This window comes from Anser anser, assembly GCF_964211835.1.
Source record: "Anser anser genome assembly, chromosome: 7".
NCBI classification, from domain to species: Eukaryota; Metazoa; Chordata; class Aves; order Anseriformes; family Anatidae; genus Anser; species Anser anser.
Genome location: NC_139727.1, coordinates 24,598,331 through 24,623,888, shown reverse-complemented (window position 1 = coordinate 24,623,888; position 25,558 = coordinate 24,598,331). Strand labels below are relative to the sequence as shown.

The window sequence follows — 25,558 nt, the reverse complement described above, 5'->3', positions numbered from 1 at the left end:
CTGAGGAAAAACCTTTGGGCTTTTTTTTTTTTTTTTAAATTAAAAACATATTTTACATGTTTTTTGTAATTTGTTAAATAAATTGTTTGAAAATATTGTTACAGAATACCATGATTAAAGACAAAATACCCCTTTATACATTAGGTTTTAGGCAAGTGAAGTCGAGTTCAGAATGTGCACACACACACACACACACACCAAGTCAGGTATTCTTGAGCACTGATCCTAGCACTGTAGCTGCTTTTTCTTCTGGATGCTGCGAAAATTGCCTGAGTAAGCTTGCACAGCTTTGGTTCCCCCCTCTGTGTAATGCAAATAATACTTACCATCTTGCAGGGATGTGTAGAATTTAATATTTATGCATCACTTGATGTTGAACTAATTTTTTTAACTCAAACTCCAAAAACATGGTGGGTTACTTGTTAAGAGCTAAAAGACACATCAATATTTTCTGGAAGTCCTGTATTTTTCTCTAGCTATAAATATTCTGTAGAACCCTAGATTAATAAAAAAATGTATCTGAATCTCCACCTTGAGCGTATGTGGTTGCTTTTTGTCACTGGTGGATCTAGCAGCATGGTCAAACGGAAGTGGATTTGTTGTCTTTCTGTGTTGTCAAGCCAGATAGAGAAAGGTACAGTGTGATGAGTAACAGCTAGTTCTCATGAAAAGCTGGGGAACTCGTGTACAGTGAGAGAAAAAGGAGAACTGAAGCATTCTTAAAGCACTTTCTGCTTGGTCAAGAAAGTTAAAAAGAAACCATGCTCCACAAGTCCAGTCTGGTTCAGCAAAAAACATAGTTGCTTCATATGTGTAGTGCTGAGGTCACGCAGCTCAAAATTCACTCCTGCAAAGCTGGGTGTTCCTAAGGAAATCTACTTGCAGCACCTCAGAGGACCACGTACTTCAGCTGGAATGGAAAGGAGATGGCTTGCTTCAGCTACAGGTGTGTAATGACTGCAGACTCATCTTTCTCATGATTTGTGTATAACTTCTAACTTGGATTCAAAGGAATAAATCACATTAAAAACTAAGTAGTTTTTAACTGGCATGCTCAGTTGTCCCGCTGCTGTGTGTTTGAAGTTACACAGACGCCTAATTCTTTTGATTATGATCAAAGAATCCTGAGTCAAGGGTACGGTGACTTCTCCAAATTTTCCATTCTGTAAAATGTATCACTTTCTTTTCAGTACAGTATACCTTTTATTGGTGGAGTATTGCAAGCTGAGAGAAAGTGCGAACACATTGTGAAGGAAAATTTATATATATATTTTTTCCACTGGAATAATGTGATAATAACTTTCCTGCCCTTTTAAAACAACTGGAAAAGCAGGGAGAAACTGGAAAAAGCTTTCATGGAAAGGTTCCTGTTGCCTGTGTGTTTAGAGGATAATTCATTGTCACTGTTGTAGTGCTGAAAATACATCATTGCATGATTAGTTATAAAGTAGTTACTGTGCCTCTGATACTAAAAAATGTAAAGTACAGTAGCATATTAGTAATGGACTGTATTCAGGGTCAAAATTCAGTATACTGAAAGAATACATGAAAAAATATAGATTCTACAGAACATGTATTGGAAAGGATTGACTAGTCCAGTTTTACTTTTTGCAAACTATTGTGTTACAGCATTGCTATGCAGTGAATGGAATCTGGGCCACACTGGAGGCAAGGGGAAGGCTGCAATTTTTTGAAGGACACAGATCTTATCCAATATGTACTGTACTACAGTACAGAATGATTAATATTACAAGTTAATTAGCTGATTTAGTTCAGATTGTCCGTGTCTCTTCTCCTAAGCAGCAACTGATTTTGATGTTTTGCTGCTAAAAAGATTGAAGTGTTTTGCCTTGGTGGACATTTTCTCTCTTTATTCTGATAATCAGAACCTGTAGGCCACTGCAAGAACCAAATTGACTAAGTGTAATTCCAGGCAGTGTTGGGCGACTAAATACAATCACACTGTGTCTGGCATGATTTATTAAGAGAAACAACATAAAGTCTTTGAAAATACATAACTTCCGTAGACTTTCTGTGGGTAATTTCATTGGCTGTTTGACATACTTCTTCAGCTGTTGTGTTATCCTCACACAGCAGTTATGACAATGAGGTGCAGAGTGTTTGCTGAAGTTATGGAGTACAACGTATAGCAGTAAATCCGCCTTTCCAGTGTTCAGATTTGTTCTTCCCTTAGAAAACAGCATGACGAGCTCCTTGCATTGGAAGGGAATGAAGTAAATTAACTGTAAGTTTTACAACCCTGTACTAGGACACAATCTCCACATACCTTAGTTATGAGAATTGGTGCCCTTCGTGTAAAAACGTCCAAAATAAAACCGTGTTATCTATGGCCAACTTACACCTCTTAAAAAAAGTAAAATAAATAAAAGAGGGAATGCTTCCTTCAAACTGAAACTTTTTGAGAGTTTTTGTTCTTGTTTTACCCTGCATGGAAAAGATCGCATGCAAAGATGCACAGCTGACTTCACCGAAACTGTATTTTTCCACCGTGCGGCTGGAAGCTGTGCAGGGTTTCCCCCACACCCCTTCCACAGGCTCCGCTCTTTCTTCCCGGAGATAATGGCTGGCACGGGCGCGCAGCGCACGGTCCCGAACCCGCTCCTCAGCTGAGCCGTTGTTTCCACTCCCGCAGCCCGCGCTCCTCACCGGGCAGCGACCAGGGTGCTGACGAGAGACAGAAAAGAAAATAACAAGAAGCAAAGAGAGCACCTCGTGGGCTGCTGCCGGGCGGGGGTCGCGCCGACATTCCGATGCGCTGAGGCAGCCGCGGCCCAGCCCGCCCCCGGCCCAGCCCCCGCTCCGGCCCCGGCCGCCGCTGAGGGGGGGGGCGTGAGGCGATGCCTCCGGGCCGGCTCCCGCTCAGCCACGGGCTCGGGGCCGGCGCCGGGCGCTTAGGCGAGAGGTAGGTGTCGGGTCTCCCGCGGTCTGCCCCTCAGCGCCCCGCTGCTCGCAGGGCTGGGGGGGGGGGGGTGGGTAGATAACGGGACCCCCCGGTGGGTACGGCCGGCTGCAACACCGCCCCCGGGGCCGCGGAGCGCACCCCGCCCGCTGCCGGACACCCGCTGGGGGCGCGGGGCGGGCGCTCCCCGGGGATCCCGCCCCGGCGGCCCCGCGGCTGAGTCAGCCGGCGGCGCTGCCCCGGGGCACCTCCCTCCCTCCTCCTTCCCCCCTTCCCTCCCTCCCTCCGCCGCCGTCCCGCAGCCCCCGCCCCCGGCCCCGTCCCGCCGAGGCAGGCGCTGGGCTCGCTCCGCCGCCACGGGCAGCGGCGGCCGTGGAGCTGCGGGGGCGGCCCCGTCCCGCAGAGCCCGCCGCTGGCCCCGGGAGGAGGAGGAGGAGGAGGAGATAAAGAAGATGAAGATGCCGGGGGCACGCTGAAAGGTGCGTGCCCTGCTCGCCCCGCTTGAGCGGCCGTCGGGCTCCCTTTCGGCCATGTTCCTCGCCCCCCGCGGGGCTGCGGAGCCCCCACATTCAGCCGCCGCCCGGGGGGCGCTGCCCGTGCCCTGCGAGCCCTTGCGGTTCCCGCTGGCTTTCCGCTTTTTTTCCTCTTTTATTCCCGCTCTTCGCTATGGAAGCGCGGGGGTGCTGCAGGGGCCCTGAGCCCGCAAACACTCGGACAAGTGCCTTGGGTGAAGTGTTTGTGGGATCGGGGCCGGGGAGGCGGGTGCGGGGCTTATCGGCGCTGCCGCACGCTCTTGGGATGCCACCGGCATAGGTGGTGTGGGGAGGAGCCCGGGGAGGCGGCTCTGAACCGGGTTTCTGGGGAAGGAGCTGTGAGAGCGGGCTCGAAGGGTACGGGAACGCGTAAAAAATCAGCCGTGCTTCAAAGATCAGTCAAACGCTTGGTGTTCCCCAGTTAAGGAGCTTGTGTGAAGAGTAGAATTAGGCTTGCTGTTGTATTTATGCAACAAAAGTTTGCTAAATATTTTAATCCCGCGCATGTTATACACTTGCGTGTTTGAAAGGGTGTTGGAGAACCCGCCGGTTGTGGAAGAGCCATTCAGCAACTGTTGCGGGGCAGCGATCGCTGTGTGGTTTAAGAAGTCATGTGTTTCCAACTACAGATAATCCCCTCTGATCCCTGATACCTCATCCTGTGAAAAGTCAAAGGCAAACAACCTGTGTCTGTGATTGTTACGAAAACAAAATGAAAAACGCCTAAACAAATCTGGGAGCAATCAAACAAGGTGAAAGCAGAACCAGATGCAACGTTCAGCGTGCTAAGAAGTGCTTGGTGTTTTGTATGGCCAGTGAAACACTACAGAGAGAAATTCCCAAGTCATAAAAGACTATGTCCTCTCTGTACATAAGTTAGTAAAGGTTTACTGAAATCTCTTAGTTGTATAGAGTCTATTCATGTTCTGCCATTTTGAGGTATTAATGTAGTACGTCGAAGAGAGCTCATTCCTGTTTTCGCCCATGCTATAAGTTTGTTCTTAAGACTCTTTGTGACCACAGACCGGAGGGTGCAGCTCCTGGCCTCTCAATTCATGATGATTTCATGTGATTTAACTTACCCAATAAAAGTGTACTGTTCAAGCCAGGGTTCTGATAGTTTAATAAAGGGAAAAAAATAAAAGTCTCACTTTGTTTGAGAAACTTGAAAGCCATACTACAGAATGAAAAGTTTCTGAAAACTTTGTCTGCTGGAAATCATAGAACAAGTTCGTGAAAGAGTTGATGAGATAACTTAAGGTTTAGGAAACTTATGAAATGAGGAAAATAAATTCTCTATAGTAAAAGTTAAGCAAAATAATGTTGTGAAACAATTTGACCACTGTTTTTAAGTACCTGCAGAAGAAAGTTTTTTTTTTGTGTGTGTGTGTGTATGTGTAAAGGGACAATTTTATTTAAGAGAAATGTGAATATTAAGATCCAGTGAATAAAACTTGCACCAAAATCCAGAATGGAAGCAAGACATTTATGGAGAAGACACTGTGTAGCTGTTCATGAAGGACTGTGGTAGATATTTGATGACTGGAAATATTTAGCTCAAGGTAGCGACTTTTTTGGAGAAGAACAGTTGTAATTTAGCAATAGTTCTTGGATTTGAAACAATAATTAGTTAAAGGAAGACTTGAGTTATAAAGGAGGCAAAAAGTAATTAATCCATGTCCATGGTTTGCATAGGGATTTTTCATTAAAGATTGCTTAAAAATAGTTTAAATCAGCTTAATTTACCTGCATGTAGTGGTTCTTTGGTGGTTTAAAAGAAGAAAATCTTAAAGACAGCAATTTGGAAGAAGGATTGTCATTTTGTTTTCTGTTTGTATGGCACCAACCACAAAATGGATACTGGTTCATGACTGGGAGCCCTGGACTTTATAAGTGACAATAGTATTATTAACAATAATTCACATCTATTTTTTTTTTTTTTCCCTTTTTCCCATGTACTTTTTGAAAATTCCAGTAACCCAAACGCTGGAGTGAATCATGCGGCTCCAACAGGGACAGACTTAGTGTCTCACCTGTTCACACTGTAGCCATTGGTGGTTTCATTTCAGCGAGGGCTATCAGGTTGTGTTGGTACCTTTCGTGGGCAGTCTGATTAATTTTTAAAGAACGCTGGTCATCACGGCTTTGTTATAGAAAGTTAGCATGCTAACGTGAAATCCATGTTTTTCCTTAGGTTAATTTGGCCCCTTCTCGAGCTGCCTTTACTTGCCTTTAGAAGAGGTTGCTGCACGTGTACTTGAGGGCCTTTGTGGCTGAGTCCGTATTAAATGAGAGCTGTGCCGCTTACTCTGCCTTCTGCTCTATTTGTCTTGGCGGACCTACACGTGTATCTGCTTGTGGGTGGGGTTTCCATAGTTGTGGTTCTGCCAAATATTGGTCATATTTCGCTCTTAGATTTTCTTGAGCAAAGCTTCCTCAATTTACGGAAAATACAAAAAAAAAATGGGATTTGTGTTTAAGAGTTGAGGATAAAGTGGTGGCAGTGGCATTTCCCTTGCATTTCCTATATCGGGAGCTCTAATATATTCACACCCCGCCCCCATTCTTGAGGTACAGGATTTTGTTCTTACTTGAAACAGTGGAGTTAATTTTTTAGATACATCACTGTGGGATGAAAATCTGTCCCTTGGTGGTCTCATGTATATCAGACCACTCTCCGTGGGACAGAGTGGCATGCTGACATTTTTGTGCAAGACTTAACTAATGTCACTGGTTTTAAGCTAGGCCATCTATGGTACTCCCTTCTTCAATGCCCAGTCATTCATAAATCATCCAACATGTTGAAACAAATGCTACACGTGCTTGCCATCAGTTACCGAAAATGGGTGAACTGTCAGAGCTAGAAGTACTGAGCTCAACTTTAAGTTCTTTCCACCAGATGTATCCTTCTTTCAGATCCCACTACATTTCTTGAATTTACAAACTGCCGGTAATGGAGCCTCAGGTAATCCTGTCTCTTTCAGTGAACAGTTTGAAGTAGCAGAGACCCAAACCTTGTGAAATATGTGACATGACAGAGAGCCGCCTTCTGTGCTCTTGACATCTGAAATTCTTCCCAGCATAACTTCTGAGTACGGTGACGATACAGGCTTCAGTCTTGTGCAAGGAAGTATATTCTGTAGGCCAATATATTTACTGTAACATTTCATTCATAGTAGTTTGAGGCATGTCTTAATAGTTTAAGTAGGCTGTCAACTCTTGGATACTTTTTGTTCTACGTTGCTACCACTAATTAATACTTAATTTGGTATAACATTTTCAATGGAGCAGCTCATTTAAACAAATTGAATATTATTAGATTTTACAAATGCTGTACCACTTCATAAGTAAAAAAAGAATATTGAAAATACCTGAATATTTCTTTTTTCTTGTTGTTCATACTGAAATCTTTTAAATAAGACAGAAAAAATGCAAACATTGAGCGCAAAGGCAAAGCTACCATTTAAAAACATTTATTTTGGGGGTAATGGTTTTATTCCATTAGTATGCACAAGTGCTGCATAACTTGCATCTAATAATAGTATGTTTTCTTAAACAGATGACTCTCCAGTTGCATTGACCTTGCCTTGTGTCGTAGGACCTTGCTGTCTGTTGTTTCAGACAATGCGCTGATGTGAGACCTCTCCTCCCACAGTATTTTTCTGCATCTGTGCTACAGCACACAGCAAGAATGCTGCTGCAGCGATCTCTGGTATTTGAGGTTTTCGTTACACTGCATCTTCGTTCTAACATTTTTATAATGCATTCCTTTATTCCAAATACAAAACTCTATTGCTTGGATTAGGTGAAATTCTTCATGTAGCAGCGCAAGGATCTTTCAGCAGTATTAATGGCATTTGGTTTCCCTCTGGAATTCAGCAAGATAAAAAAGGGTCATGTAGCAGAGGAGCTACTGCTTTGTCCACTACCAGCAACTCGCATTAAAGAACAACCTGTAGATTTCCTCTTGTAGAACTTCCTTGATGTGAATGCCTCCTTTTAAATTCCCTCAGGATTGCTATGATTGTTTTGAATTACAGCTACCTACCAAATTGAAAAGGAAAAACAAAACCCAGTGTTTTAATATCCAGGCTGAATTGCCTTCTGAAGACAATATTCTATTTTTGTTCTAATTTTATGTAGTTTTCATACTCTTAACGTTTCATACCCTTAACATTTTTCAAACACATTTTTCTAATGTGTAAATGTAGATTATAGTTAGTTATTCAGTTTATGTTAAAATGTATTTATAATCTGATTATGTTGTCAGTGGGCAGAGATTTCTAAGAATTGGTATTACTACTAACTTTTAGTAACTAAAATTCTGATATTTTTCAAATATATTGGATGTTCTGTGAAGGTCTGCTTTATTTCTTCTGAAAGCTATGGGAAAAGGATCTAACTGCAGGTATTTCTTGTGAAAACTTCAAGTCTCTGCTCAGTCTGTCTGCACCCATTTTATTTCAACAGGCTTATGGGAAGTGGTGAAAAAAGAGGAATATCTCTCCAAGGCTGCAACTGCCCAGATCCCAGACTGTAAGAGAGGCCGTCTCCCTGTTTGTTTCTGTAATTCGTGTTCACGCTTTAGCTGTGCTGTGAGCTGCTTTTCTGTAACATCTTGAGTGGCAAAGGTGTCAAAGTGTACCAGGCAGATAATGTTCCTTGAAGTCTTTCATATTGCAATACTTCGCATTTTTCAGATGAATAATACTCCGTAGCGTGACTCCTCTAGAGCCCTTGACATTTTTCAGTGTAGCTGTTACTTTTGTGAATGGTCTGTTGTTTGCATGTTTCCCCAGAGAACAAAGTGGGCATACAAAAAGGGGGGAATCTTACATAATTACCTTTGATTTGTTGTGATTGCACCTTTTCTTTTCTTTCTTTCTTTCTTTCTTTCTTTCTTTCTTTCTTTCTTTCTTTCTTTCTTTCTTTCTTTCTTCTTCTTCTCCTCCTTTTTTTTTTTTTTTTTAATAATTGTGCATTTATGGAAGAGGCAGCAAAAATGGGAACTATAAAATCAAACAGACAGCTGTGTATATTGGAAATATTTTAATCTTAATAACCACTCAAAATGTTGCTGTTATAAGTGATTTGAATATACATCTGCTCTTATTCTGTGCTTTAATTTAGCGAAGTATAAACAAGAAATCCCACTTCGGTAGTGGTGTTCGCTCAGTAGACACAGAAATGAAATACACACAAACATTTTATAAAAAAGAATGGCTTCGTACATGTCTTTAACTAAAATCTCCATGGCTGCCTGTTTAGAGACACTCCCGGTATCATTAGTCTGAGCAATTTAGGTATGTGAGGCCAATTACAGGGCTTTTCCTTTGTATGTTTTATTTTCCTAGGATGAATTGGGAAAGTAACTATCACCATGTCATCGTCTGCCACTGAAAGACAATTCTGGCAAGTGACACCATCCAAATTAAATACACTAATCTTTGGATGGTCTTGATACCAATATGCAATATGTAGACTCAGTGGTTCACTTCCAAGACTGTGTGTTTGGCTTTGTTTTACCTTTCTTTGTTACAGAATGATCTGTTTTTGTAAGATAAGGCTGTTGGGGGGCACTTCTAGTAAGTACTGCGTGGTGCTCCCTGCACACCAGTAATACATCTAGTTTCAAATTCTGCTCATTCTGCATTGCTTTCCAGCTTCACCTTCATCTCCGTAGTGCCAAATCTTGTGTCCTTTTATCCAGAGTCAGATGCTAAGCAGGCGTGGTTGATACTGGAGGAGGGTGACACCTTTCGATTCTTTTGTCTTTGGTACTTTTGGTTTGACATAACCGCAGTGTGGTGTTAGTGTATTGCCAGATGTTACCTCAGACTGTGTTATGTGGAGTTAGAGATGGCTTTCCACAAGAGAAAATTCAACGGTTGCATGCTGTCAGTTCCTGCAGCGTGACTTTCGGTGAATGGAAGTGAGGAATGTCTCTGTTTCCAGGGTGTGTTTCTGCGTGCCTATCAGGGATGCTTGCCTCAGTGAGCACACCTTTGCATTCCTGCAGACTGGACACCTGCAGAAGCTGGGCCCAGCTTCTTGAGAAAGAGTCAAATCTAGTAGAAGGTTGTCTGTGTGTTTACACACTGCGAAGTCTACTCATCCAACAAGCATGTCGCTTGACAGCGCTGTTCCCGCTCCCTGCACGAGACCTTTCAGGGAGCCAGTATCCAGCCAAGCAGCTCAGTCATGCCTTTCCCCTGTGTTGCAGAAAGTCTGCAGTGTTTCTGAAAAAGCAGAATTATCGTATCTTACTGTGAAGGAAAAAGTAGACATCTTTTTCTTTCCTAAGCATTGAATCTGCTTTGTGTGTGCTCCTCGCTCATACCTAAAAGCGCTTTGCCTCCCATAACTTTGTAAATACGGGATCTGCTATACCATGTCATAGAAACCCACAATCCTTCCTGTATTTTGGGTATGTAGTTCATGGGATATGCCTTAGTTTCAGTCAAAATTATAGAACAGTTAGCATTAAGATGTTACCATTCAACTAATTAATCATATTTAAAGATGCCAGCTGCATGTATAGTGTTGCCTTGTATCTGAAATGTTGAAAGGGTTCCTGACTTTATATGAAGTCATCATTATGACTTTTCAGATTTTTTTTTAAGCAAGAGTAAACCTTGGGTCTGTGCTGTGTCTGTCAAGGTATTTCTGGATAGTTTCTTCTTGTCTCTATTGAAAATTATGCTAGTTTAGCCCAAACCTGTGTAACATAGGATGCTGTTCTTTTTATTGTGTTACTTATTCTGTGTTGGCTGAAATACAATGTATGTAAAAACGGTTTTTGCTATCCCATCCCCTTTTGGTCTCCTGTTAAAACAGATTTCAGAGAGTGTTATAAGATTCAACTACAGGGTTGGAACAACTTGCAGTCTGAAACAAAAATGTTCTTTTTTAATTTAAAAAAAAAAAGGACACAAAAAATGAAGGAGAAGGGGCTTTTTACTTGAGCCAAACTTCCTTCTTAGTACTTATCCAGAAAACATTTGTAGATGAAGATCTAGAGTTTAAACTTGTTTGGGAATACAGTTGAATCCCAAAGTGCATGACTCAATTTTTTCTGTTCACATCTAACTTTCCTGAAATCAGATGTAAGTTAAGTATGTCCATAGTACCCAGGTACCAGAATGTCGCGTTCATTAAAAATTGAGATTTAGTGGTCAGTTTTGCTATATAGCAGCAGTGTCCATTTATTAATGTTCTTTCCTGTTTGTGTTGAGCAAATATTGCCAGCTACCAATGTAGTTGTGCAGATTAAACTTGATACTGCTTATATATAGTTATGGAAACATTTTGGATTTGTTATGGAGACAGAATATTTATCTTTTAAAATGTCAGTATGGGTAAGAGGGACTTATGAATCTTTAAAATTATTAAATGCATTATTTTTCTAGCGGTCTGCTGAGGTTCTTCTTGTTCCAATGAATTCTGAGCTATAGTAGTGTTTTATTTGTAACTGAATTTCTGTCATTCAATTATGAACTTTTTTTGGTAAGTGTTTTGCTTGTTGTGATTATGCTTGTGCAGCAAATTCTGTAACTGCCTTATGTCTTAAAACTGTGTAACAGGAGGTATAATCAACTGAGGTTGATGCAGAAAATATGAAATATTATTTTTTTTAAGATTTACTTATATGAAACAATAGGAATTTCTTGGAAATCAGCAAGAATTTAGGCTGTAAATGGACCTTTCCCCTTTTCCAAGATAAGAAAATACTAAAATTTTAGATTTCTTTGGTAGAATCAGAAAAATAATAGGTAATTTGTGATATTAATAAATGAATCATATTTACATTTGAAATTAATTTTCACAAATTTTTAGTCACTCTAATCAAGTCCATTCTAGGGGTATATCAACAAACTGATTTTATTATGAAAACTGTGTTTTCCCATGTGTTCCCATTTTCCTATTGATTTTATAACTAAATATTCTATTTTTAAAAGTAATAGTATGAGTAATTATATAAAAGTACAACTAGTGGCTTCTAGAAAAAACAGTGCATTTTACAAAACTGAGTACATGACTGCAAGAATTAGCAGTACTCTGGAGCCTATTTAGAAATTTAATTCTCCACACTATTTGAACTGTGTTCCAGACTTGCAAGCCAGGTTCAGTAGTGGTTTGCAGAAATAAACAGTTCTCTAGACAGCAGGCTATAAAACAGGTCAGCATTAAAATATGCAATAACATCTTTCAAATGGCCATATAGTAATGGACTACTATGGCTGCCTGAATTCTTTTTCAGGATCCAGATCATAACATCTGTTTGGCGTTTTGTTACCTGACAGGCATAAGAATGGTGGTGGTGGGGTGTAGACAGCAGTGGATTTTCAGAGTGTCTTTGCAGCCACCCCTCCAGAAGAGTAAAGTTCGTGTGTTCCCTTACAATTTGAAAATGGCATTCTCCACTTAGCCAAAAGCTTCCTCCATGTTTGTGTCATCCACTCGTTTTGTCCCACATACTATTTATTCTGCTGTGCAAGTTGCTAATTAATTTTTTTTTATCCTTAACAGGCAGTTATTCCAAGTTGCGTAGGTTCATAAAGGCTGTTCTTGAGGCCCAAAATTCTGAGGACAAAAGATAATGTATGGTAGTTATAATGGTGCAGCACAGGATTATCCTATGTAACAGCTATGCGCCCCTGGACTTCATCTCAATTGAGTGCTTTACAGAAAGGTGCTTGGGTTTGATTTATGAGTTGGGGGAGAGCTGTAAAAATACCTTGAGGAAGGTGTGTGCAAGGCAAAATTGTTTGGTATAACAGCTTTTGAACTATGACAGCCAATAAAGTTTCTAATCTGTACGTGAGTCATTCTCTGCTTTAAACTCGTGTGCCTTCCTCTGACTTGACATGATGCTCTGATTACTATTCTTTTGTGTGTATATATATATATATATAAAATAATAATTATATAATATATAATTATATATAATATATATAATTATAATGCTATTTTCAGTCTTTTATCAGCTTTTCTGTTTTCCCGAGCTCTAAGGACAGTATTGTGGATACCAGAAAGCCCCCAAAGAAAATAAATAAATAAATAAACGCCAAAATAATAAATAAATAAATGAAACCCAAACCCTTCCTTACTCTCCTTGCTTGAATTTACATTTACTGTTTTTTAAAAACATTTCATGTGCACTTAAATTATTAATTTCATTGAGTCAAAAACCTGATAGCCCACTTCCTGATAGTTTCATGTTTTTCCCACATAACCCATCTTGCTTACAGTAAAGCTCTATTCTGTTAGCAACCATATGCATCCCAATAAAGGTTTTGAAGTTTGAATTGAGACAGAGACTGTCTCAGCTCTTGGCCAGCAAATGCAAAGAAAGTTGGCCATGTTCCCTCTTCTTGCCAGAAAAGCAAGAAAGCTGGGGCCCTTCCTCTGTCAAAGAAAAAGGGAAGCTCTGATCTTTCTTCGTATGGATTTGCACGCACTGAGTCCCTGACCTAATCTTGGTAGAATTTGTCAGTCTCCTGCTTGCGAGATGTGGCCCAAAGCCCCCAGGAAAACAGCTGTCACGTACAGGAAACTTGTGGAGCTCAGTCTGTGCTTTCTCCTCTGACTACTGGTTTGACAGTGCTTTTTCCTCTCTAGTTAGTCATAACATATCAACAAAAATCCTCTCTACACTAATATTATGGTTTTTATGCATGTTGCTTTACTCTGTTACTCTTTATACTAAATTTTACTTCATTTTTTAGTATGTAATGTACACATGAATGTATAATTAAAAGAACTCAGATGTCATCATCTAGTACCCTACTATGGTGGGTTTGGGTGTAGGCAATTTCAATGTCTGGTCTTCTCCCATACATAGCTTTAAAACTTTCACTATTCAGATAATCTGACAATCCATTAAATGATATGTGACCATATAAAAGAAAGTAAGAACATTAAGAAAAAAGGAAATTACAAGTAAAGAGTATAGCTTAGGCTCATTTTTAATATATACTGGTACGCTTTATGAAGGTTTCATTCATTATTGTCAAACATTTTTTAAAACCTTAAAAATCAGAATGTTGAGTTTAATAATTGTACAGTAATAATAACTACTGGAATTTATTGCTGAATAGAACTGACAGATAATCTGAACCCGTTCTGTCCATATATGTTAATTACATGCTGGAAAGTAACTAAAGCACTGACATGGAGATTTGTATCTATTAATTCTATGAACTGACATAAAATTTAATGCATGCAAATGCATGACATGAAACTGCAGCATGCAAACCATCAGGATAAAGGTTCCACACTTTGTTGTTGTTGTTGTTGTTTGTTTGATTCCTGTTTCAAAGAGTTCAAAATACAATTTAAAGGGTGAGTCTGCTGCAGAATTTACTTTTCATTTCTGTTTCCACTTTGTATATTTGGTCTGAGCTCTTAAATTCAGAGTACTTTATTTCTGCCACGCTAATTATCACTGTTAACAGTTATGCCAACAGTTAATTGATCTCAGACTTTTTCTAACTGTTTTGTGGCTTCAGAGCCACAAAAAAGTGGCTCTTAAAAAGTATAAACTTATTTTGTTAAAAAGGCAACTGCTGTTTGGACTATGCACAAGAAGCAAATTGGTTAATTATAGAATCATATGATACCTTTTGTGTGCCCTTCTTAACATAACTCTACTGAAGTACATATTGAATTTGCCATGTAATTTTTTTCTGGTGAGTGAATGATGAAACCAATTTTTAGGTGTATTTTGGCCTATGAACCATCATAATTATAGACAATTATGTACACCTGAATTTCATACAACCATTGCACAGTTATATAATTAATGGACACCTGACTGCTGGCTTCTTCCTCTACAGTTATGTGATTTTTTTTTTTTTGGTGAAAAGCCTTTTTCACAGAGAAGTTACATGCAAGATAAGTGATGAGATGCATATATTGTAGTTTTAAAAAAATATGTTGAAACATTGTAGTACTATTAATGTTGCTTCACTTCCTGCTTCTGCTTTTATAATTACATTAGAATGCTTCAAGTCAGACAGTGTTAATGAACTGTTAATAAAGCCAGAAAACTATGCAGAATCCACGAAGACCTTTGTGGGGGGAGCATGCTGTCTGGTTCTAATTTAGCCTGTTCTCAGGTTGCTCTTGGGAACTGCTCAAAATTTGTCAAAAACTCAGAGAGACATACAGTAGATTTTGGTTCTGGAGGCAGAGCTTGCTTTGCCTAAATTAAATTTCACTCTACTGATTTTCTTTTTCTTAAAGGAGGTAAAAAGTGAAAGCATTTCTAATAGCTTTGGAAGTCAATAAAAAGGTATTTTGAATATATAGGGGGTCAGTGTGTGACAAGGTCTCTGTTGACAGGAGCAATAAAAGCAGGTGTAAGGAGGTACTAAACAGTTTGCAACAGAAATCCATTATAAAACAGGTGCCTGTTTTGAGGTGTGGCAGTAGCATGCCTAAGAGAACAAATGAACAAGATTTGAAATCTTAAAGGACAGGTTAGTCTGCATTTACCTATGCTGGTTTTATATGTTGTTATTTCATAGTTCATTTGCTGTTATCCATGAACTTTATTCTAGATTTCTAGATCGTATTATTTTCCTTGTGTATGATCTGCTTCTTCCTTGTTGGCTTCCCAACAACAAGCAAATGACATACAGGAAAGCAATGGCATCCATAATGCAGATTTGTGTCATAGTTTGAAAACCCTAGATAAGTGGTGTTTCCTTATTCTGTTCTTTTGAGGGGTTATTGTTAAATGTTCTGAATGTTTTACATTTTCTAATTGTTTCTAAAGGAGACTAAACTATGTTAGCTTTTTTAATTTTTTTAAAGAGCTATTAGTAGATTCTACTTGTTGAAGAAGAGCAATATTTTCCTTTTATTCTCTGCACTGAATGCTTGATATGTTTTGTTTCTTTCACCATGTTGGCTGTTTCAGTTAACATTTTTGTCTTGTCAAAGGTGCTGTTGCCCGTTATTTTGACCTGTTGTTTTCTTATATGTATAAATTTTTCGGCTGGTGTTCTCAAGAAACTCTTCTGTGGGGTTACTTTGTTTTATCTTTGTTTATTTATTTTTAATTCTGTAGCACACAGGTAGCCTGTTTTTAATCAATTACATAAAGTTAATCTCATAGGGATAAGTCGTTGCTCAATTCCATCTTTCTAGAGACATTCTAAATTTCTGCAGGTCTATTTGTAGACTTTTTTTTTTTTCCTTTTCCTTTAGAGAGAAGGATAAACTAATCTCCCTCCCTCCCTCTCTCTCTCTCTCTCTCTCTCCCCCCCCCCTTCTCTCTTTTTAATTGGTTGAAAGGTAGAGAAGAGAGAAGTATCAGTAGTGTAGTAGTAGCTGAAAGTTCAAAGCTGAAGTTTGTGTTATCTTCCTTCTCCATCAGGGGGTACAGAGACTGCTGTAGTTCAGCAGATTGACTGAATAACTGTAATACAGATTTAACTTGCAGAATTTGTAGTGTAATGTCTCGTGATTGATTTTTGTCAATGAAATCAATAAGAAATCTGAAATCTTTATTTGAAGAATAATCTCTGAAATCTTGATTTAAATCTGTATTCAAGGCGGTAAACCCAAAGATTGACTAGATAGAAGGAAGACTACTTCATCATAGTAAGTGACTGGGAGATTAAGTTATTGCTGTAATCCAATCCAAATAAATAAATCTACCTACATAAAATAGTGAATAAACTCTTTAAATTATAAGAGTTCTGTAAAACCACAAATAATTTTATCAGCAGTCAAAAAACCCTAAAATTGTTGTTATATGAAGCTGTTTTTTATTTTAAAAACACATGAGATACTAGTTAGAAAAACTGAGAGCTGTTGAAGGCCCAAGAGATAATCTGAAGTACTGGTATAGGTGGTGCTTCAGGTAATAACCTCCTTGAGTAATCATTTAAAACCACTTTTTCTACTTAACTCCAACAAATTTGACAAGTTATGGCATGCAGCTGATACACGTTGCATTACAAACTGTTTTGAAATGATTTTGTTTTTATACTGTTATGAAACATTACATACAATGTTTTTGTTGTAGGCAAAGCGCAGTTGTTAGCTTAAGCAGATTTTTTGGTGTTTTGTTTGTTGGTTTTGAAAACTGTGTAGATCACACAGACCATTAGTTTTCATTGCTGCCTTGCCTCTCCTCAGGGATTTCTCTTCATTCCAGATACTGTTTCATAACCCTCTCAGCTGCATGCCAAGGTCACTGATTGCTCCAACCATCAGTTCCCCAGGTGAGCCTGGGTATCTAGTGTACAGTTTTTTTCCTTAGCTACATGAAGTCATTATTGCCATCTTGCACAAGAGAAGCTGGATTACAAGACTGTGCTGCTCCTTATCTTCTAGTTTGCCACCTGATACCGGCCTGATAGTGTTTGATTGCGCACTTCAGAATAACCTCATCACTGTTCTTGGCCTTCCCGTTGCTGGTGACGTATAAACGTCCATATTCAGTGTGCTGTTCTGTGTTACTACATCATAAGTTTCCTCAACAGCATCTTATCACTTGCCAGGAGAACATGGTCCTAGCTCGCAGTGGGTCAAAGACCTTCCTGGCAAGGAGCCGCAGGTGAGGGCGGCGGGAGGCTGAGCTGGGCCTGGGGCCCTGTCAGCAGATGCTGAGGGCAGCGCGAGCTGCGGGGTCGGGCCCGGTGTCAATCTGACAAGTCTGGTTGGAAGGCAAAAACTGGCAGAGGGCTTTGCCCACTATTGACTAGGACACAGCTCAGCCTGGGGGGGACAAGCCTGAGCTAAAAGGGCACCTGGGGTGGCAGGAGGGAGTTGCAGGTGAGGCCGGTGTGACAGTTAAGTACTTGGTGCGCACAGGGCCCTGACACTCCTTCTGAAAGAGATTTGTGCTGTCCTGTCCTGGGTTAGCATCACAAGCTTTGTGCTAGTCGCAGCATTGGTTTGTCCTTATCATGTCCAAATATGCTACAGAAAGCAGTAGTTTTATCCCCATTAACTGTTACAGCCAAAATAACCTTGAGCATTTCAGCATGTATTTGCTGGTTTATCTTTTCCCGTACTTTTGTGGTTGGGTTCTTTGGCTTGTCTGACTGTGCCACTGTTTTCTTTCTTGTGCTTTCCCTTCTTTGCTGGATCTTGGGATATCTATTGGGCATGTGTATATGACTTCTGCCTTCTAGGATCTTTTTGGGCTAAATAGTAAGTAACTTGTTATCAACAAAGATGCATAATCAAATGGACCTAAAATAATCTTCCTGCTTGACTGAGAAATTGTAGCCTACATATGTAACAATCATTTAACATAATATCTTATTACCTAAGCATATGGCTATTTGAATATACTAGATATGTATATCTAGTTCAGGGGAAGAAACGAACAACATTCCCTAGTAGCATTTTCAAATTTTAATGAAGCAGTGTTGTTTGGATACTAGCAGAGTCTCTGGCACATATTACTGCTTATGTCAAAATAAAATAGGGTGTTCCAGAGAAGGAAATGTCCTTTTCCAAATGATGACTGCATTTTTAGCCTGTTTTTTTTTTTTAATGACTTTACAAAGTCACACTGTGTCTCTTTATGTCTTTTCTGCCAACTTTTGAAGTTGGCCTGTAGCAATCAGTTTTATTACAAAAGTACAAATCTCAAAGATGCTAAAGACAACATATTTCATGTCAGTGTTATTCAGGTACAGAAGTTCTATAAATTATTCTGGCTGTGAAGGAGTTGCTCTGAGAGTTCACACTAAGATAGCACAGGGTCCATATAGGAGCTAGTCCTTAGTAATACCCCAGTTGTAAGAAAAGCTTCAGTTGGAGCAGGTGTCTCCTTAGACATAATTATTCAACTTAGAGAAAAATCTGAGAAAAGCCAGAATTTGTTACTTTTAGAAGTAACTGAGGTATATAATCCTGTGTTCTGTTGTTTTTAGCTACTGCTTACTCCACAAGGACGTCAAATATTCTCTGAAATTTTTGTCCATTAATTTTGCCAACAACTTCACTGTGTTAAAATCGCCTTCCATCTATTCAGCTAAAAGTACAAGATCTTTTAAGAAATATAACACTTTGAACAAGCGATTGTTTGCATTAGATAAATATAGAATTATCTTTTGGCACACATTCTTATTCCAAATAACTATATTGTGAAGACTGAAGTAGACTAAAGATTTGGGATCAAGTCCCATCTTATCAAGGGAGATGATTTTCATGTCTAGAATTCCAACTTCTCACTATTCTTGAAGCAAGGAGCTTGACCTTACTAGCCAAAAGTGAGTTGTTTTATGATGACTGCACTTGTTGAACACTTGCTGAAGGTTTTTTTTTCTCCCAAAAGAAAGGATGAAACCCAGGTGCACAGAAATAAGTCACTGGTTCTAAAGAGGAATCTCACAAGCAGAAGAAAATGCTTAATGAACTACTTCCATAGAGGCTCTGCAAGATAACCAAGAAAAGCAATAAACATGCATTTATTCAGCAGGAATGCAGGCATTCGTTGCAATTATTTTAAAGATCCTCAAATAAAGGATCGCCTAAGTGTATTGTAATTGTATATGGAGGCAAGCTACCTTGGTCTTCAGATGCCTCTCCTTCAGAGGTTAAACTGTTAAAGAAATACAAGCAGAATTTAAGGAACATGGAAGTTGCTGTGAACATGCAGTTTTCTTTGTGTCTTATTCCATTTATATTAGTGTGACAGCATATTATATAGAAACTTAACTGTCACCACACGTGTATTTCCATTTTATATATTTATTGAATAAGATTGAATTACTAGTATCTATAATGAGAGCTCCAATGATAGCTACAAGAGCTTTTAAATATCAAAGTATTTAATTTAAAATGATCACTTAAAATAATTATATGGGCAATGACCTCTTATGTTAACATAGTAAATATCTTGGAATACTACTTAAATTATTTGCAGTTGCATGGTAATTTGCTGCTTGCACATTTAATTCTAGCAAGAGCCAACATCTTAGAGATTACTTCATGGCTTGAATGAGTCAGATGTCAGGGTGGGCTTTCTCCCAGGGAATGATGTGGTGGATAAAGCCATTGTAGGCCAAAAAAAAAAAAAAAAAGGCAGTATGGATTTGCTGAGCAAATATTGTTTGCTGTATTTGGGTAGTAGTGTTTTCAGTGTCACTGTGCTTAAAATGTAGAAATGTTAGAACAGTAGCGGTGGTATAGAAATTATTTCCTGTGTTTTCAGGGATGCTTGATCTGATGAAAGTGACACTTCTCAAGCAGATAACTAATCACTTCTTAAGCAAAACGACTTTTTTTCTCTTGCGCTCTCTATAAGACATGATAATAATATGCAGATGAGATGGCAATAGTCTCTTAAAATTCTTTCTTTCTTTTGAACATATATTAAGATTCTTGAATGAATGGTATGAATAGGTCAAGAATGATACACAAAGAAAATAATTTTGAGAAAGGACAAGTCTAGCACAGTAATTTCATAACATTAGTCTTCACCATTTGAAACATTTTTGTATGCTTTTCTATAATTAAAGTATAAATGTATAGCTCTGACAAATGACCGAACTCTTTTTCACTTACAGATTATCTTTTCATTTTTATTTCAAACACATACTGAGATTCCAGTTTTAATAGACTTCCTTTTGTTATAGTTATGACAGCTGGGCTATAATATATGTTATTACTCATGTAAAGGTTTTTAATGGGACTACTGTAGCATAGCATAATATGAATATAAGTGTTAGTGTAGATTTGTAGAAGATAAACTCTGGTGATGTAAGCACCTCTAACATGCCATCAGACTTTGAGCAGTTAGAAATATTTTTATTACAGATTTGTTCTGTTCTCATCACATGAATAGCGGCATACATGCAGGACTGTGAGAGGGGTTAATGAGAGGATACTTGAGTGCTCACACAAAAAAAATGCAGCAAGGAAGGAGGAACAAGATGAGGAACCTGAGGTGTTCTTTTTTCATCATTGTTTGACCTGGCTTGGAGTAATATTAAAGCTTGAGTAAGGAGACAGTTTTCATGGCAATGTGAAGTAGTAGTTTTCCAAAATGTGTCACTGTGTCACTTCATGTACCCTAAGAGCATGGTTTCCCATTGGGCAGAAATGAAATACTACATGAGCTCAGATGGGAAGGCTACCTACCAGCGATGCTTTATTGTTAACTGGACTAGATAAGAAAAGGGATTACCAGAACTGGAGATTCTTGTTAGAGGGGCAAGTATTTCTGTCTTGTGATGCTAACCTCTCTGCTACCCCTTCAGGAGAGGGGAGGATGAGAGATAATGGTGCTGGTAAGAACCATTTCCTAAATGCCTTGAGTCTGAAGTGTTGCTCAGTTAAAAGCTGCTGAGCCAAGGCTTGTAGATCCTTAGGATTAATACTTGTTCTTGCAGTGTCCAGGTAAACAAACCTACCGATGTGCTTGTTTCTTTCACTGCCGAAGCTTGGGTGCCAGTGGAGACACAGATGGTGCAGAGCGTGGAGTACGGCAGGCGTGCTGTGATGTCTCAGCCCTGTCCACAAGTCTGAAAAGGTCAGCCTGCTGTAGGGCTGGGCTGGTGGATGGCTAGCCAAGGCACTAAATTCTGAAGGCTTGAAGCAACTTAGACATACAGTATCCTTTGATTAAGGTGACATCTGTGAAAGCATCACTGTACCAAAATGTGCTAGCAAGAGAACAGGTTCTGAGCATGAAACACCAGTTCCGTCACTGGTTTACATTTCTGAAATTGTGTGTGTGTTTTTGTTTTGTTTCATTTTGTTTTGTTTTTCAAGTGAGTGCCTGCAATCAGTCTCCTACTTAATTTTCCTTAGTATTCAGGACCTCATCTGGCTTTCAAATAATGTAATCTCTTCCTGTTCGCAGGAAGAGTTTGATAATGATTCTTTGAGGAGTGATAGTTTGATAGGAGGGAGTATGAATGTTTACAAATGACACTTGTATGCAGTCTGAGGTTCCCGTTGACTGTTTATTGTTGTGAACAGTTAGTATTTCAAAGCAGCAGATTTTGAATCTGATAAGTTCTCAGAACAATAATGCTTGTATGCAAGTTATTCTGTTCTGAATTAACATTTTGAGGCCACAGAGGTGACTGGCAAATGACAGGAAATACATACAGTCATTCTTCCCATATTTATTACTTCTATTTTAATGAAAGTCATTGTTGTCATTTGTATTTTAACAGAAACACCATTCACAGTATTTTGAAAGATTTGAGATTAATTGTGTACCAAACTCTTGCACCTCTGCTTCTGTTTTCTGGATTTATATTCTTTTTCTGGATTTTATCTTTTCTTGTGTTGTGTTCCCCACAACATTCTCCTCAAGAAACTGGCTGCTCGGGGCTTGGACTGGCGTATGCTTCGCTGGGTTAGAAACTGGCTGGATAGCCGGGCCCAGAGAGTTGTGGTGAATGGAGTCAAATCTGGTTGGAGGCCGGTCACTAGTGGTGTCCGCCAGGGCTCGGTACTGGGGCCGGCCCTCTTTAATATCTTTATCAATGATCTGGATGAGGGCGTCCAGTGCACCCTCAGTAAGTTTGCAGATGACACCAAGCTAAGTGCGTGTGTCGATCTGCTCGAGGGCAGGAAGGCTCTGCAGGAGGATCTGGATAGGCTGGAGCGATGGGCTGAGGTCAACTGTATGAAGTTCAACAAGGCCAAGTGCCGGGTCCTGCACCTGGGCTGCAACAACCCCAAGCAGAGCTACAGGCTGGGAGATGAGTGGCTGGAAAGCTGCCTGGCCGAGAAGGACCTGGGAGTATTGGTTGATAGTCGGCTGAATATGAGCCAGCAGTGTGCCCAGGTGGCCAAGAAGGCCAACAGCATCCTGGCCTGTATAAGAAGCAGTGTGGCCAGCAGGTCGAGGGAAGTGATTGTGCCCCTGTACTCGGCTCTGGTGAGGCCGCACCTCGAGTACTGTGTTCAGTTTTGGGCCCCTCGCTACAGGAAGGACATGGGCGTGCTCGAGCGAGTCCAGAGAAGGGCGACCAAGCTGGTGAGGGGTCTGGAGAACAAGTCTTACGAGGAGCGGCTGAGGGAGCTGGGCTTGTTCAGCCTGGAGAAGAGGAGGCTCAGGGGCGACCTTATCGCTCTCTACAGTTACCTTAAAGGAGGCTGTAAAGAGGTGGGGGTTGGTCTGTTCTCCTACGTGCCTGGTGACAGGACGAGGGGGAATGGGCGAAAGTTGCGACAGGGGAGTTTTAGGTTGGATGTTAGGAAGTACTTCTTTACCGAAAGGGTTATTAAGCATTGGAACAGGCTGCCCAGGGAGGTGGTGGAGTCACCATCCCTGGAGGTCTTTAAAAGACGTTTAGATGTAGAGCTCAGCGATATGGTTTAGTGGAGTACTTAGTGTTAGGTCGAAGGTTGGACTCGATGATCTTGGAGGTCTCTTCCAACCTAGAAATCTGTGATACTGTGATACTGTAATGGTGAAGTTACTGCTGTCAAAAAGTAGGTTACTTAGCATGAAATGCAAGTAATCACTGAACAGAAAGACTATTTAAAGATGTTATTGCAGATCAGATCTAGAAAGAAATAAAGAACTGACACTGACAGTAAGATAAATTCAGTCATGGGTTCTCTCAGTGCTTCTCATACAGAAAAGGAAGATGTACAGTAAAGAAATGAAGTTTGGAGCTGGTATCTGGCAGTGACTTCAGATTCTGCCTGATGCAGTGGTGAATGATGAGGCAGTTGACCACCTGGCAGCCATTTGCAAAGCGTGAGACGTCTAATAGTTGATCATGTTTTGATTAGTATTCTAGAAATTAGAAAAAAAACACAAAACAACAACAACAAAAAACCTCTGACTTGACAGGATATACAAATACTGTAGTTCTTCGTTTTTTTTTGTTGTTGAAACACAGACACTGGTGGTAAATCTGAGGTTCTGTGTGATGCTCTGTGCCAAGTAAAATGTTGTTATAACTTGCCTCCAACTGCTCGAACAGAGTTTGTGCACATCTTGAATGATTCTTAAGAGTCTGGCTATTTCCTCCTTACTGTTGCCTTTGGTTCCCTGGGCAGAAGAAAAGTTCAGAAGACTGATAATGACATGTTGGTGCCCTGTTCTTGTACTGGTCTGTTCTGCTTGTTTCTGAGATAAGGCACTATAGTTAAAAACTTTAGTGTGCATGCTACAGGGTAAATTAGAGGTGTTAATAAATGTGGTTTTCTTATTATCTCCAAGAACTTTGGGACAAACTATAGTTTACTTAAAAAAAAAAAAAGCGATAGTTAAATTTACTTTTATTGCAAGTGGATAGTTGTAGTATACTAATAACCTCATGAATCAGTTGTTTTCTTAAGAGCTTAAACTGAGATTATATTGTTTAAACACAGTTTTGGGGGTGGCTTGAGATAATGATTTAAAGTTTTGTATCCGCTTACCCTGTGCCAAATTCTTCCACTAGTTTGCTTTTTCCCAAGAATCTCTTACTCGTTGATGGTTTATACCGTGGGCACTGTGTCCATAGTTATTAATTTGAACTAATTAATATAAATATTTGATTTGTGTGTGTTTTCCGTGCTGAAACTCGATTTAGGATTGATAGTCACCAAGTATATGTAACCTGTAGGATTCAAGTTGGATAAATAGCTATAGACATCCCAGCATAGACTAGGAAGAAGGGGGGATTTTCAGGCAGTTTCCCCGTGCCCCTCAGCTGTCTTGAATTACTTTTCAGCCCAGTCTAATAGCAGTTTGCCCATGAAAACCATCAATGTGCATTTCATATTCTCACATATCTTGTCTGTCAGTCCCCCTCTTTCTCTGCACCTTTGGCCCCTACCAGGCATTCACCCAGTTCCCGGTAAATCTCCCACAGCATCTCGCATACTGAATTGCATTCGGCATCCCCGACAGCATGCAACTTCTCTAAATAATTCCTATCTTTACCCTTAGTCCTGCTTGCCAGGGTAAAGAGGCAGTTGCTGCTTCTTCCCACAGTCCAGCCAGCATCCTCAAATATTTATCTTATCATCTTTCCCTTGACAGCGTAGGGTTAAAAGGCTGTAATTTACCGCATTGTGTGACCGGTCTGATCCTTTAGATGCCTTTACTTAGACTAAATAGTGCAGTACTTGACATAATGTTTTCTTCTCTGAAACAGCATTTCTCTGGACTTCAAAAAGAAATTAGTCTGAGTAATGTACTGAAGGTTAAATTGATACTAAATTAATACAATTTTATAGTCTTATGTTTATTGTATTTTCTGCATCTTAGATTATGTTGGAAGTTTTTTTACCCAGTCTGTTATCGTCTATAATCCCAGATAGTTGAGGAATAAGGAATTATTAAACATTATTATTATTAATATTAACTAGAACTGGCTTGAACATTGTCTTAAAGTGTATGCAGCAGTGAAAAAAAGTAGACAAATTAGTTTCATGTCACATGTTTTCAGACTTAATACATTTTGTGAATGTGTGTACTGAAAGGTCACTAGATTGTTTATTTTCATTATTTGCCTGTCTTTGTTGGCTGACCTCTGAATTCAGGATGATTCACTAGTGCTGGATCTAGTTTCTTATATTTTTACTTTCCTTTACTGGTCAAAGGAGCACATTACATTTCTGACATAACTTAAGCCTTGTAAAATGAACCAGTGTAGTTATTAATGGATTTCATCAGCTAATCTAGTGGCTTTAGAAAATGTCAGCATGTGTTGAGTACAGGGTAGGTTTAATCATCTAGTTCAAGTGCTTTTACATGCAGATTTAACTGTGGATCAGAGTGCTTTGAGTTGAATGTGCAACAGGAAGAATATGGTTTTGAATAATTTTATATGCAAATGCACCCATGTTTGTATGAAGCTTTTATACAAGGATCTAGGCTTTGGCCACCCATGTGCAGACATGTGAGTATAGGAAGCCAAGGGGAGTGAAAGTTCTGCAATTTTACAGAAAGTTACAAAATACTATTTTATCGGTTGAGCTTATGAGTTTTACACTTGATAGCATTTATTGCACTGTTAACACGCTTCATAACAAGTTTAATGAATTCCAACAGTTTAAGGAATTTGCTGGACACAGTGAATTGAATTCTGTTGATTACAGTGGAAAGCAGAGACTGGGAAGAGAGTAATGGGGGACACATGAAACCCTCGTCATCTGTTCAGCCTAGCTG

General features: G+C 39.6%; 1 protein-coding gene across 11 annotated transcripts in view; it reads left to right on the top strand.

Annotated features, from left to right (window-relative positions):
• The first annotated feature begins 1,338 nt into the window (after positions 1 to 1,338).
• PLCE1 (phospholipase C epsilon 1) overlaps positions 1,339 to 25,558 on the top strand; it is a 160,628-nt gene continuing 136,408 nt past the window's right edge. For 4 of the 11 annotated variants that reach the window (XR_014586530.1, XM_083843207.1, XM_083843212.1 and 1 more), the window contains exon 1: positions 3,038 to 3,399. The gene's annotated coding sequence lies outside the window, so the exon portion shown is untranslated. Of the gene's footprint in view, positions 2,924 to 3,035; positions 3,400 to 25,558 lie in introns of those variants that run through there. The other 7 variants (XM_083843206.1, XM_083843208.1, XM_083843204.1 and 4 more) reach the window with 4 other exon arrangements.